The sequence below is a fragment of the Xenopus tropicalis genome, chromosome 4 (genome assembly GCF_000004195.4).
Source record: "Xenopus tropicalis strain Nigerian chromosome 4, UCB_Xtro_10.0, whole genome shotgun sequence".
Classification (NCBI taxonomy): Eukaryota; Metazoa; Chordata; class Amphibia; order Anura; family Pipidae; genus Xenopus; species Xenopus tropicalis.
The window spans coordinates 65374109-65388406 of NC_030680.2; the positions used below are offsets into that span (position 1 = coordinate 65374109).

At 39.5% G+C, this 14298-nt stretch overlaps 1 protein-coding gene across 2 annotated transcripts in view; it reads right to left on the reverse strand.

Annotated features, from left to right (window-relative positions):
- Nucleotides 1-11636, reverse strand: part of kiaa0513 (KIAA0513) — a 71063-nt gene extending 59427 nt beyond the window's left edge. The window contains exon 1 of one of the 2 annotated variants that reach the window (XM_012960481.3): nucleotides 11444-11636. The gene's annotated coding sequence lies outside the window, so the exon portion shown is untranslated. 2 annotated transcript variants of the gene reach the window in all.
- Between the last annotated feature and the right edge of the window lie 2662 nt (nucleotides 11637-14298).

Consider the following 14298-nt stretch of genomic DNA (forward strand, 5'->3'; position numbering starts at 1 on the left):
TGTCGACTTTTATTGCCCTTTCATCAGTTGCAGGGCATATTAAAGTATATCTTTATTATTTATACTTTGCAGAGCCAAGGGCGTTTCTGAAGTCCACGGTACTGGAGGCAACTGTCCTGATGCTGCCACCTACACTTGCCTTTTCAGCACAGCATTGCGCTGGTTGAAAATCAATTAGAAACTCCCATTTTTATCATTACTGGGTGTGTCTTTCTGCTTGTTCCCATATAACCACACACCTTGCCTCAGGTGTGGCAGGATCAGGACTGACCTAAATTTATTTAACAGGTGTCATTTCCCACTGTACTTTTTTGAAGGTCATCTTCCAAGTAAGAAGCTGCATGTTTCCCTGACAAAGACCCCTCTAAGTAGGGGTTGAAAAACATTTTTTTTTAATATAATTATAATATGTTAAATTGTCTTTTTGCTGACGTGTCCTTTTCCATTACTTTTTATCACTGTACTATGGGGCCTTTTAGGTAACCGCCCACCGTGATCAGAAATCCATGTTCAACAATATTACTGACTTGCCATTCCAGTACTCTTGTATTGTGCTAGTGGGGCCAGTGAGACACTCCATTTGAGGCCAATGTGCTCTATAGTCTGTTGTGGTCCTCATCCCCCAGGATGGCAGAAATATTCACATACATTGAGATCAATGTACCATACAACTACAGGACCTGCTACTGAAAGCAGTATCTATTTCCTCCTCTGCCTACCCTAACCACTCCTATCAGTGAAACACTGTATAGGTGATCCTCTCTCTTCTGGCCAAGACTACAGTTCCCACAATGCTATGATTAAAAGGGGAACTCCAGCTCCTGAAACAAGATATGTTAAAGAGCCCCACACAACAAAGAAACCCATAATATACCTATCACTGTAATCCGTTCCCTCACAAAGTGATACCATTTTTATATGCTGCAAAACAGTTCTCCTTCTGCGTCATTTGAAATCCTAGCAGGGAAAGGACTAAAATACTGATGTTACAAATTTTAACAATTTCTCCACAGCTTCCAGACAGCATGCAGGAACTACATAACCCACAATGCATTGCACTGTTATGTTCCTTTCTTTCTTAAAGTAGTCAGTCAGCCAGATCAGCAGGAGAATGAAGGGGGCCAGGCTTAGGTCACTGTTCCAAACTATAGCATTACATTAAAAATTATGAAAAGGTTGCATGTTTTGTAATGTATATTGCAAAGTTGCTTTTATTATGTTTACTTATAAAAAAGCATAGGTTGTTTGAGCGGAGTTCTCCTTTAACAGACCTGAGATAAAGAATAATAACAAAAGCATTTTTGGGAACTTGGGTCTTGGCCGCAGGAAAGCCTATTTCTGCTTCATTGTTTCTGTAGGCAGCTGTAACAATTATATTTTTGTATCAGTGCTGTAAGCAGTAAAGAAGAGGCACTTATGAAGGCTGGTTACAGTATTCCATTGCAGAAAATGCACAGGGAGATTTTGAGTAACGGCCAAGTTATATTAGCCTGAAGGTTATACTGGCCTCAAAGACCATTGTTAAATGAAAGGTGGTGGATTAATAGCTGCACTTAAATGTACTTATTAACAATTACAAAGCTACAATAAATCCAGATTTCTTTAAGAATCTAAAGAGAGAAACACATAATGAAAAGTTATAATTTTATCATGTTTCCTTTTAAGCAACTTATTCAGCTTTTTATTATGCTTTCTACGTATGCTACCTTTGCTACAGAAAAAGTCCTTTCTTGACACTTTCATGTACAGGTATAGGATCCCTTATCCTAGAAAGTTCCGAATTACGGAAAGACCATGTCCCATAAACTCCATTATAAGCAAATAATTCAAATTTTTTTAAAATGATTTCCTTTTTCTCTGTAATATTAAAACAGTACCTTGTACTGTATCCCAACTAAGGTATAATGAGTCCTTTTGGGGGCAAAACAATCCTATTGGGTTTATTCGATATTTAAATGATTTTTAGCAGAATTAAATTATGGAGATCCAAATTACGGAAAGAACCCCTATCCGGAAAACCCCAGGTCCCAAGCATTCTAGATAACAGGTCCCATACCTGTACATAAAAAAAATACAAACACACTGCTCTGAATACCCCACTTACAAAGAAAATTGCATCACTGAGCAACAGGTGAGATGGTGAGATACGTTGGAAATGTTAAGGCTAATGCCACACTTAGCATATGGTGTGTATTTATGGCAAGCTGAAAAAACGTTTGCCGAAAATATGCGCCACACGCTCCTACCTGTGCCTGCACCCGAATGAATGGAATACGCTCTGGTGCAGGCACATGTAGCCGAAATACGCATAAAAACGTGGGACTTTGCATTCTGTCATGTTTTTATGCGGATATCAGCTACATGTGCCTGCACCAGAGTGTATTCCATTCATTCCGGAGCAGGCACAGGGGCATATGGTGTGTATGGCGCATATTTTCGGGAAGCTTGCTTAACTGTTTCACTGCCCGCCTAGTTTTGCCCTTTAATTTGCATGAGCTTGCATGTTATTTCTTAAGCTAAACCCACATGTCCAATCATCCATTTTAATACTGGGCCAGGGGTCTTGTGAACAGTGTAAACACCATGTAGCATTTTAGAAGTAGTACATATAAATTTTTCTAATGATGGTCATAAAACAGGTAAGCAAAGTGTATGGATAATTCTGCACTCCTGCTTTACAAGAGAAACTGAAATCTGAGACTTTGAAATCACCTCACTGTCCCACCCATGGCTTCTGAAGTGTGGTCAATTAAACGGATTGTGTAACTGAGCAAAATGCAGCAACACACACAAGTATGGGAAAGTAGAGTCTATAAAAGATCAGCTGGTTAATGCCCAGATATCATACTAAAGGCTTTGAAATGGTTTCTTCTTACAGCTGTCACAAAAGGTATAGGTAGGTCTTCATTGGATTTGAATAGGATCTAGCATAGTCATCTCTAGTCTGAACACCTGATAAAGGGACATACCTCACAAGATGTGTCAATGTGCTAACTTCGCAAAATAAAATCCAAGGATACAGTCTACACATTTCTGTCATCTGTGTGTGGTTATCCTCATACAGTGTTGTGGGCACCTAACCAAAGGGTTTTACCTTGTGCTTTTAAGTGCTAATTCAACATACAGGTACAGGATCCCTTATCCGGAAAACCATTATCCAGAAAGCCCATCTCCCATAGACTCCTTTTTTATCAAATGATTGGATCAAATGGATCCAAACTAAGATATAAATAATCCTTATTGGATGCAAAACAATCCTATTGGGTTTAATTAATGTTTTTTTTTAGTAGACTTAAGGCAGTGCTGTCCAACTTCTGCGGTGAGGGCCGGAATTTCTCTCGCATACATGGTGGAGGGCCGCTAATGGAAGCCAGTTTTGGCCACTTCCCCATTTTAAACCACACCCACTTCAAACCACACCCATTTTATCACAATGGTCGCTGCAGGGATATCAACCATCATTCATATGTTAAAGAATTATATTATGTCATATTAAGACACACCATTAAATCCATGTGCCTCCTCCTCCCCTGTGGATAGAAGAGCAACCCCCAGCATATAATTACACACTTTAGGGACCATTTAATGGCTATTTCCAACTGCTAACAAACTCCCAGAATAAACCCCTGCCAGGTTCACCTCCCACAGGCAGCATAGGGTAGGCAGAGTATGGCACACACAGGCAGCACTCTGCCTGTCCTATGCTGCCTGTGTGTGCCATACTCTGCCTGTCCTATGCTGCCTGTGGGTGCCATACCCTCCCTGCCCTATGCTGCCTGTGGGTGCCATACCCTCCCTGCCCTATGCTGCCTATGTGCCATACTCTGCCTACACTATGCTGCCTATACACAGGCAGCATAGGCCAGGCAGTACATACAATGTCTGAGGTGTGAAGAGGTGAACAATGTGGGTGATTACAGCCTGAGCCTGAGGTGTGAACACTGCAGGGGGTGAACAATGAGATTAAAAGGTGTGAACAACACAGGGGATTACATTTTTAAACAATACAGAGGGATTGCAGCCTGAATCTGAGGTGATAACCATGCAGGGGGCCAGTTAATCTCAGTACTGATACCATTTAAAGCTAACATAAAGTTAAACCATCAAAGCTGCCAGACAGGTGGGGGGCCACACAGAGGGGGCTCGAGGGCCGCATGTGGCCCGCGGGCCGCCAGTTGGACAGCACTGACTTAAGGTATGGAGATCCAAATTACGGAAAGACCACTTATCCGGAATACTCTTGGTCCCGAGCATCCTGGTTATGGGTCCTATACCTGTATAACACTTTGCCTGCTGCGTGCAACCCCAACACTACTTTTTAATTACATACAGACCAGATCAGATCATTATTCTATATTTGTATTAGCATTCAAAATATATATCTCTGCCCTTTCAGAATGGTATAAAGCAAGTCATGATACTTACACTTATCTCTATGTAAGGCTAAAGGTGGCCATAGACAAAAGATTTAAGCTGCTGAATTGGGTCTTTCAGACCGATTCGGCTGCTTATGTGCCCTTGTATGGGGCCCTCTCCCTTAAATGGCTGAAAATCAGGAAGATGTCGATTGGGCAGGCTTGGTTTTCTCCCAGATCAAGGACCGCATAGGCTCATTGATGCAGACCTTGCTCTGACAGCTCCTATTTCCATTGTTGTAACTTGATAGTTTGGCCATAGGGAAAAATAATCTAATTGGTCCAATATCACCCGCGTTTAGGTAGGCATATCGGGAGAAAGATCTGCCAGACAAGCAGATCTTAATGTGAATGGCCACCTTAACACATAGGTGTGCACAATATACACCTTCTCAAAAGTAGATTTGGATAAAACACCTACACAGCTTCTTCTCAGAAGGGGTTATAATCCCCTACTAACAGACTGAATGTGTGGATGAAAAAAAAGGATGGAAAATAGGTCACATTAAATAATGCCCTGCTTGACACATATGGTATCTTTTATTTACTGCGGCTTCTAGCAAAAACAAGGGTTAAGCTAAAGATACATGCCAAATCCCAAGGAAATACAGGAAACACCTGGATGCTTGATCTAAAATTTGGACACAACTTGACACATTTATATGATAAATTATTTATAAAGAAAAGGAAAACTGCGTTCTAGACAGATTTCAGAGTTCATATTGCAGAAAGCAAGTAAGATAAAATTATATGATTCTTTCAACAACATTTAACCCCTCCCTTTTATTCATGTTAAAAGAGCAATTATTTTTTTACATCTTATACACTGTATACAGTAGCTGTTTTTTTTTAGTACTCTGCTGTTTCCATACACTGGTCACCAGCTCAAAACATAGTTTTTAATATGCCTTCAGCTATCTTAATTGTTTTCTGAGAGGGAAATGTTTGCCTATTCTTGCATTCTCCCAGCATACAATTAGCTTGGCAAAGCAGAAAACTGTCCATACTAAAAAATGTTTATGTCTATCAGCGCATGTACAGGACAGCCTGTGCATGGCACACACCCCACCCCTTTATTCCTCAGCTATGCTGCTGGATTTAGCTATGCTCTGAGCTGGACAGGAATTTTTAAATGCTTTTTTTCCACCAATGCTGATGCTCTAAATCAGTGATCCCCAACCAGTGGCTTGTGAGCAACATGTTGCTTATCACTCCCTTTGATGTTGCTCCCAGTGGCCTCAAAGCAGGTCTTCATTCTAGAATTCCTTGAAGTTTTGGAGACATAAAGACCATGGGTACTACCAAACACAGCCTCCTGTAGTTTGCCAATCCACATAGGAGCTACAAAATAATCAATTACAGCCTTTTTGGTCACCCCCAGGAACATATTTCAGGTTTGTGTTACTCCCCAACTTTTTTTTATATTTAAAATGTTGCTCACGGGTTACAAAAGTTCAAAGGTTGGGGACCCCTGCTCTAGATATTGGCCACCTGTATATACCTCCTGCATTAAGAGATAAGTGTGATGAGAGCAACAAGCATGACAGAATATCATTTTTCATTCAACATACTTTCCTTTTAAACAGCTCTAGAGGCAACCTTGTATATGTCTGAACATCATAAAAAAAATGTTTGACTAGGCCTGATACTACTACTATTATCAGCCTGCTTGCAATATTGTTTCAGGTGTCAGAGACAGGAGTACAAAACATGTAAACTGCTTTCAATGGCAGCTACGTTTACAAATAACTTTAAAACCTTCAAAATGTGTAACGTAATGTATATTGGAAAGTTACTTGGAATTACACTTTCTTTCAAAGTGCAAAAAAATTTTTTGGAATGAAATTACCATTTAAAATGTTTTGTGCTTTATTTTATTTTTCTTTATATATTAGTATTAACTTTAACCCTTAACCTCCCTCAGTCATCCTGCCAGGTGAGAAGGCTATGCACCAATGTAGCATGGAGGTCAGTCTGGCACCAGCATGTACTTATTGGCTGTTTTAAACAGAACACTGCAGGTTTGTATAGTGATAATGAAAATATCATTAATAGAGAAAACGTGGATATGTTTTTGTTGTTATATACAAATAGCGTGTAGCACATTTACAGCTCTAGTTCTTGTTAAGCTGAGGATTAATGCGCTGCCAAGCAAGTATACGTATCCATGCAAACTATTAGTCTGATTTTTTTTTTTTTTACTGCTTTCAACGCTGGTGTTCATGTATGCAAATATAGACCCACAGGTAAATGAATAAATGGATGGTATTATCTAAAAACCAATTTTCCAGAAAAACAAGAATGTTTCAATGTGTCCAACCTAATCAAACAATTCTTATTTGTTTAATGGTTTCCATATTTTACAATAATGATAAAAACATACTTTGTACTTGATGGTAAATTGCATAAATGTGTGCTGATTGTAAAACAATCCTATTGGGTTTTTAAAGTTTAAATGCTGTTAATGCAGCTAAAAGCTATGGTACTCTATATTATGGAAAGCTCCCTTATCTGGAATACCCCATGGTACCAGCATTCCAAATAACAGACCTCATTTCTATACTTACAATAGAACACATAAAAAAGTCAGTACTCTTATTTAAAGCCGATATTAGTAATCATGCCTCCCCTCTCCCTAGGGACCCCAATTTTCAGCCTACTGGTCACTGGGCCCCCTGGGTGATGAGCCCGAGCAACAAGTAAAATAGGGCCTGATGAAAAAAAGGCCCTTGCATACACAGCCATACGCCTGATCTGACATGACCATTTCTCAATTGTGCCAAAACTCTGTTGGTGATCCACTGTAGCAGCTCCCATCACACCCTCTGTGTCAAGTAAATCACTGTTTTTCCATCTAGGGGCCTGCCACTTCCATGGGGCCTTGACAGCAGTACCCCTGATGGTGGTCCTGCTTACACTTGCCATAATGCCCTACATTCAATCAAGGTATGCAACTTTTGTTTGCAGGTCAAGGATGACACCTCAATATATTTTGCTTTTTAATGCATCAGGTGTGTGGCATTTTAAATATATCACCTCTACGGAATTATGAATAATATGCTAAATAACCTATTTCTTTGGCTATGACAATGTGATCTGAGTAAACATGCAAGATTTGTTTCTGGCAGATATTTTTTTTCCAACAACTTTTCTAACCTTTAGTAAAAAGAAAGATTCATTTTAACTTTCATTATCTGAAAAAAAAAAATTAAACATGCTGAAACAACTCCCATTTTTTACAGCAATGTAGCCCACACAACAGAGCTGTCAACCCCACCTATATTTTCAGGAGTTACCCTATTATGACACCTCTCCCCGGTTTCCCAGCCCCCATGGCATTCTCACAATTTTTCATGATTTTTCATGATTCTGCGTAATATCTGGGTGCACATGCACAGTCAGGTCATCCTAAGGAATTGTGGATCCACAAGTAGAATTTTTTTGCCTTCAGCAGGCCATTTGCTCACTTCCAGGACAACGCTTACGGTAAGTGGTGAAAAATTGCTCTTCCCCCGGGTGCCGCACCTTTGAGGTTGACAGCTCTGATTAACCATATAACAATATTATTTCAGCATAATGGCAGTCCCACAAAAACATAAGAAAAGGCCCAGAAAAATAACTAGACTACAATTTTGTACATCCTACATCTTTAACATCCACTCATGAACAGACAAATAATCACAATTTTGGACAGTTGGAATCCTGAGACAGCTCTAAAATATCTACAAATGCAAAAAGCAAATGTCCTATTTTTAGCAGTTCTTCAACTGGCCTTCATTTTTTATAGTTTTTAAATTATTTGCTAGGTAATGGGTTTGTCCAGAAATGAAGATACTATGTCATTAGCAGCATATCTTTTCAACTGGATTTCATTTAAAAAATGTTTTTTTTTTTTTATAGTTGTTGAATTATTAGCCATCCTCTTTTGTCTCTTTTCAATTTTAAGATGCAGACCATTGGCCATGACAGCCAAAAAACAAGGCTACAGTTTTATTGTTAGATTTTATTACTTATCTTTCAATTCAGGCCCTATCTTCCAGTCTCTCAATGGACCCTAGCAACCAGATAGCTGCTGAAATTCCAAGCTGTAAACCCTACTAAACAAAGATAAATAATAAATAATTCAAAAAATACTTTTAGTCTTCATACTAAAAGTGAATTTAAAGTTGAACTTCCCATTTACAATATAATACAAACCTCTACATTAATGATACATCATTAGTATGGTTCTATAGGGGCAGCAGTAAAAGAACTGCAGATTCAAAACTGCTGATATACATGATCCAATCCCACAGTGACAATTTCAAGTCAAGTCATGAGAATTGCTGATGTGTGGCTGACCAACTGACACTAGAGTAGGTCACAGGCCACACTTTTTGTTCCTCTCTGCACTGTGCCACTTGCCCCATCCCTGTGGATAACAACAGAGAAGGGGTGGGCACAGATACGTAAATCAGCACGACAGACTGGGTGAAGGATAAATTATTGTGGGTTAGGGTCAGGTGTGGATCTATATTATGTGGGCCTTTAACATGTGTTCCAAAGTTGTGGCTCTACTATGTCTTTTACCACATGGGAATGCATGATGTAAGACTCCCCAGTCTGTCCTATAGTTACAGAATCCAGTAAAACACTGAATGCATTTGGCAGTTCACTGTATTGCATTGGGCATCACTAAAAGATATAATGGGCAGTGTTAACTCATTTGGATGGAATGTATAGGAAAGCCAATGCACAGGACCACACCAAGAAACACCTGTGTATGAAAACCTTAAAGGGACTGTTCACCTTTAAATTAACTTTTAGTATGATGTAGAGAGCGATATTCTGAAAAAATCTGCAATTGGTTTACATTTTTTATAACTTGTGTTTTTTTAATTGTTTAGCTTTATGTTTAGCTTTATGTTTAGCTTTAGCAGCTATATGGTTGCTAGGGCCCAAATTACCCTAGCAACAAGTGGTTCAAATGAGAAACTGGAATATATATAGGAGAGGGTCTGAATAGAAAATTAAGCATTAAGAAGTTACAGATAAATAAAATTGTAGCCGCAAAGAGCAATAGTTTTTTTGGCTGTCAGGGTCAGTGACACCCTTTTGAAAGTTGGAAAGATACAGAAGAGGAAAGCAAATAATTTAAAAAAAATCTAGAACTTACTAAAAGTTAACTTAAATGTGAAGATATCAAATAGAGGGAAAAATATATTAGGTGTTTAATATTACGCATGCAACGGTTGCAATTTTTATTAGTGTTCTGCAACATCAACAATAATAGATAATATTTCATTGTATGGTGCCATACACAATGTTAAATTTAGCTGGACTGCAGGACACCCACTGCTCTTTCAGCACCCACCTGAATAATCAAATGCATTACCATTTTGTGGTAGAAAGGTCATTTTCCCAAGGCTCAAGTAAATCTGCACCTTTTATTATTTGTATAATAAATAATATCACCAGCTGCATCGCCCCACAAGCTGCATCTCACTAAATTCATTTGTCCCCTTCTTTTGGGGGCAAGGGTTAACTTTCCTGCATTGCCCAGAGAACCTTACTTGCCAAATCCAGCCCTGTGTACCATATAATCAAATAATGTCATTTCTAGACTACACTCAGTACCAACTATATCAATTAGAATGACGATTCTAATTTTAGAAACGTGTAATATTTGCCAGTTTGCACATCTCACTTATTCATGGTTTTGTCTCTTGTTTTCATCTAAACAGAGCGATGCAGTCTACTTTTAATGAACCAATTCTAAACACAACATTCTCTTGTATGGTGATTGCTTTACTACAAATATTCAACAAAATGCCACAGGCGCCATAACTAAATACGGCTATAAAAAGCTAGCAACTAGGCAACATACTTCTGCTTCAAGTGGTATGACAGTGTAAAGCATGTGAATGACAGTCCAAGCAGGCTGAATGGGCTGAGGCGACATAAGAATCTGTGTCAGCCCTAATCCTCATTATCTTTGCAGTGTTTTGAATACTCTTACATGCACTGAGGTGGATTTGTCAAACCAACAAACACTTGATAAAAGATTCACCTTCCATGTACTAATGTGAGGGAATGTGTGCAGAATTAAGCTGGAGCTTGTAACTGCCCCACACTGTACACAATTAGCTACATTACCACATTAGAAACACATTTATTCATATATTCACATATCCTTAAATTAAAAAAATAATTATATATAATATATACACACACACAAGGTAAGGCTGGGCAAAGGTAGGTTTAAGTGGCTTTCACATTCTCTCAGTTTTAGCACTGAATTTGCCTCCTCTGTATTGTATTTTAACACAGTCCTTAGGTGAGCTCACACTGGAACTGACACAAAAGGAAATGTGCCAAAATACTGATACTTTTACACAACATGATGTCAAACCTTTCATGTACTTTTCTCCATCTATTATTATCCTTCATACAGTGGTGACATATTCTGCAGCGTTTAACAGAGGTTTTTATCATTCACAGCATTCTTTGCTCCACTGGATCTAACAGCCTTATCACATGCAGCTTTGTTAAAATTACCAAGAGCCAATTAACTTTTATGTCTATACACGGAATATAAGCAAGTAAACGAGCCACAATAAAATCGGTACGAATGTAAATTACAAATGAATATGTGTTATGAATATGCTGTATTTGCACTGAGCCATAGATGATGAATCCCTAACAATAAACATAATTACATTAAAAACACTGTCTATAAACTCAGCTTCCCCATTAGCCTATCAGAATACTGTCTCTATAGGTAACAGTGAAGGGTGGTGTAACTTTTTTGCACGACAAATTAGTTTAACGAGACTGCTTTACGGATACCTAAAAGGCAAACTCTGTAAGGTGTCGGCGCAGTTCTACATGGGTCTGATTATCCCCAAACGTACGGCAGCACACTTTTACTAGGCAGTTACCTATTTACCGCTCCTCTCCAGCAGCTGGATAATTCTCCAAGTGCACTGACGTGTTGTACGTCACATGAGAATCCAAGTAAAATACCTTTGTTGAAATGGCAACCTTACCTAGCCTTCAGTGGCGCAGGTACATCGCTCGGCTTATGTCACGAAGCCAAAACCCAGCAGTTCGCTTTCTCTTCGTCCATGCACTGACTCACTGCCCGCACCGCCTGCCCACTCACTCACTCACTGGCACCAGCTGTCAGCACTTCACGCAGCTGTACTCCTTACCACCGCGCCCCGCCCATTCTTCACTTAACACAGGAACTAAGGGCCAAATCAGCCATATTTTCTCCGCCCACACCGAATGTAGAACGGGGCGTGGCCAATGACGCCGTTCAATGAATGTCGGGATATGTAGTCTAGTTACGCACAGCAAACTCATTCCATACTTTGGCTTGGTTGCTGTGCGGTTTGACAGATTTTACAGTATATAGTAGTATGTTGAGCAATAAGACTTTTCGGAAAATTACTGTTTTTTAGCATGTTACACGCAATCTGGTAATCAATAAAATCGTTTATATGTAGCCTTGTCGTGTCCTGGTGTATGGCTGTGGCTAAGGGAGAAACTTCCCCTGCATGTTTCGAATTAATTTCGGTCATATTTTATTCTTCTGAGAAGCAAATATAAATATAAACTGAAGCCATTGTGGATATGAAGTGGTCTTTTCCATGTACAAGTCTGTACGCAAGGTAGCTGGAGTTGTGCCCCCTGGCCTGTAGTGTATGTTACTATCCTGTCTGGTAAAAATGATACTCGATACCAAACAAGGTGGCGACCCAAAGTATGGCAGCTCTCAATGTATAAAAATATGGATAGAAACGCACAGAAGGCTCTGCTGTTATAGATTTCCAGCTTTTTTCAATGACTGTATGAGGTAAAGCAAGATTATAGACCGAGGGCTGGTATCAACTTATTAGATCACCTAAAAGTTTTTATGAAGTTGATTAGTATTATGTACCAAATCCAGGATTTCTGGCTTACAAACATAAGTTCTAATTTACAAACGTATGCCAAACAATGCTATTGTCAACAGCAACCACTAGGGTTTATTTTAAACTTGTAGTAGACTGTTCAATCAAAATAAATTGCTGACTGGTTGCTATTGGCAACTGCAAAGTTTAAGCACTGAATTGACTCATCCTTATTCACAGACAATGGCATTTTTGCCTGTGATTAAGGAGCCTGCGCAGACCCTTTTTGAAGCTTAGATTTTACTTCATTTTGTACTTAAATGAAGTACAGAGATTCTTCAAAATAATAGTTGTGGAAGTATGGGAATTGTCATTTTACTCTTACCAGTTAAACCATAATACATCATTATGACTTTTCGCTTATAAATTCAGATGCCAGTTGTCACAGTTGCAGGGCACACACACCCTGGAGGGGTGACAGTGCTCTGAGTGCCGGCGAGCATTGGGGAAAACTGCTATAGCATATAACTTGAAGGTTTCCATAAGGCCTAATGCTAAATCCCTTGATCAAAATTTTCTAGTGCAACAGTTGGAGAGGTCAAATGATTTTTTCCTTCCAAACCATAGCAGCCTAAAGGTCGCCATACATGTAGTGATTCCGATCTTTCGTTCGACCATTGGTCGTTCCCACTCTCCACTGAAGTTCAGAGCTGAATCGTGAGATATGGAGGTAGAAACAATAGAAATTCTACCTCCACCTGGCAGTTCAGCCCTGAATGTAGATTTTGCTTAGGCGCTTTTAACCTGGCGGGTCGATGAGTCAACCGATATCCACAGCCTTCTGCGATATCAGTCGCCTCTTCAAGCAGCCATACACTTACCGAATATCGTACAAAACAACGTTTTGTACAATACTATCGGTGCATGTATGGTGGGCTTAACAGTAGAGTATTGTTAAATTATTACCCTCTCTTAGCTGAGAGCTCACTGGAAGTTAGGAAGTTAATGAAGAAAAGGTGATGTTGCTAACAGCAATCACTGATGAGGGATACTTCTGACTGTGCAAAAATTGGCAGACAAAAGATGTACACACCCTGCCGGGTTGCATACAGAAAGGATTAGATTTTGTTTTACCATACAGCACACCTTAATGTAATGGATCTTCTTCAGGGGAAGCCTCTCAGTGATAAAGATAGCCGTGTCCCTAAACTGTGGTCCTTATACTAGGCAGGCCACTCTACTTCTACAATGCCAAGGACTATTTTGAATCCCAGTCCAGACCTGGCCATGGAGCTAATGAATGCCAAGCCTCATTCCTGGGATCCCTTCACCCTGGGTTCACCAATGATTGGTTACCCTTGGGTTGATCTTGTATTCTGATTAAATAAACTACAGGAACTGCTGACAAGATCCCTGGGCCAGTTGAGGAAACCTCCCTCCCACAGGCATAGGCGACAGAACCATGGCTGTGTGAGCAGTAGAGGAAAGTAATTCCTTGGGTCCCCTACAGTATAATATGACAATATGCCCTTAAAGCTCAAGGCATTTGAGTGATTTCAGATTTGGTTATGAAGACACCAAAAAAAAAAAATGAATGTACCCTTGTAGATTCAGGCAGCACCAGTGGCCAGTTCAATTTCAAACATGTCTTGGTCTGTGATTTATTGCTTAGAAGTAATTACACAGAGCCCTTATTGCAAACATTCTATTGTCCACACCTGAAACAGTGGGACACACAAGGAAGCTGCAATTGAAATATTTGTATTTAATTATACCACAGGAAGCTCTGATTAATTTTGTTTGTGGACATAAATAGCACAAGCAAGTTAATGCACAAGCCTGACCATGCTGATAAAACACTTAAAATGAGTGGCATGCTTGCCAACCCCGTAATCACAATAAACACAGTGTATACTATATAAAGCCTGTAAGGCGCAATGGTGACTTGTGCATTAAGGCCTTATTTGCCACTTACATTGTGCACATTTAGGTTTTTCAGAAGCTGT